Below are 1,365 nucleotides of genomic sequence, written 5' to 3' on the forward strand. Positions count from 1 at the left end.
GGGGGTTACCCCGACCCAGGGGCAGGACCTTGCACTTGGCCTTGTTGAACCTCATGAGGCTCACACAGGCCCCACCTCTCCAGCTTGGCCAATCCTCCTCTGCAGTGGTTGTGGGGTCCTGCCTCACCGGGGAACCCTTCCTTTTGGGCTGCAATGGCTGCGCATCTGTAACACTGGCTGTAGGTCTTTTATTTTCCCCAAAGAAAAAAGAAATTAGAAATATCCACTCATCATCCAGCCCCCTGACCCGTTCTCCGTCATTTTCTGTCAGAGATAATCTTTTGGAGTCCAATAAGCGGGATTTTCGTAGTGATTATAGTGCTAGAAAGTAGAAGTCCATCCGATGAGCATTGGATGGGGTCAGCCTGTTCCTTCAGATCCCCGTGGGCATCAGCTCTTGGGGTGCGGGGCCGAGGCCCTTGAGGGTGGTCACAGGCGTGGGGTGAGCGGCGTGAGTCGGTTATTTCGAGCTTAGGTACGCGCAGAAATTCAGATTTCAAGGGTTTGGGAAAAAGAAAGCATTGCTTTTGATTTTTTTTTTAATTAAAAACAAGTGTTCGTACGAGAACTAAAACGTGTCGGGGGCGTTTCGGGGAAGGAGGAATATTTCATGGACCGGCTGGAAGATCCTTGGAAGATCTCGTTCCTTAACAGGAGGCCCCCAGATTCAAGGGTTTCTTCCCAAACCGTGCTGCCGCACTCCGGTGGTGGCCACGCCATCCCTTGGTGGGGCTTGGTGACATTTGGTGGCCCAGCCCAGCTTTCCTTCCCTCATTGCCTTTGGTTTTCCACCAAACCCCATACAGCGGGTGCTTTGGTAGGTCTACACAGTGCCCAGGGTGCCAAGGGCTCATCCCCCGGGGCTGCCCATTCCCCCGTCTCACCTTGGTTCGCACAGCGCTCTCCCCGTACGTAGCTTCTGGTCCCACGCGAAGGGCAAAGCCTTGGGTCCGTACCGGCCGTTGGGGTCAGGGGCCGGGCAGACGATGATTTCCCTCATCGCCGGCTCCTCCAGGCTCTTCGGTGCATCCGAAATCTGCTGGGGAGTCACCGCTCCCGGCGTGCGCTCTTGGATGAGCCCGACGGCGTGGATCTCACAATTACATATCGTTATTTTGATCTGGGGGGACCTTTGCCCAATCCTCCTTTTTCCGTTTGTCCCATGCTGGGGTCTCTCCGGTTTTATTGCTGTGTAATAGGCACGGGAATTACCCACCTCAGCCCCCCCCAAAAGCCTCCTTCGTTGCTCTTCACTGCAAGGATTGGCATCGGATCTGCTCCCTAATCTGCTCTCCCGGAGCAGTTCACAGAATCACAGAATGGCGGGGGCTGGCAGGGCCCCCCAGAGCTCACCCAGTGCCACCC

General features: G+C 55.8%; 1 protein-coding gene across 1 annotated transcript in view; it reads left to right on the plus strand.

Moving 5' to 3' along the window:
• Positions 1 to 1,365, plus strand: part of TNPO3 (transportin 3) — a gene marked incomplete at its 3' end in the record, with an annotated part of 39,114 nt that overhangs the window by 2,170 nt on the left and 35,579 nt on the right. The window lies entirely within an intron of this gene.

This window comes from Egretta garzetta, unplaced genomic scaffold (genome assembly GCF_000687185.1).
Source record: "Egretta garzetta isolate BGI_Z169 unplaced genomic scaffold, ASM68718v1 scaffold579, whole genome shotgun sequence".
Taxonomy (NCBI): domain Eukaryota; kingdom Metazoa; phylum Chordata; class Aves; order Pelecaniformes; family Ardeidae; genus Egretta; species Egretta garzetta.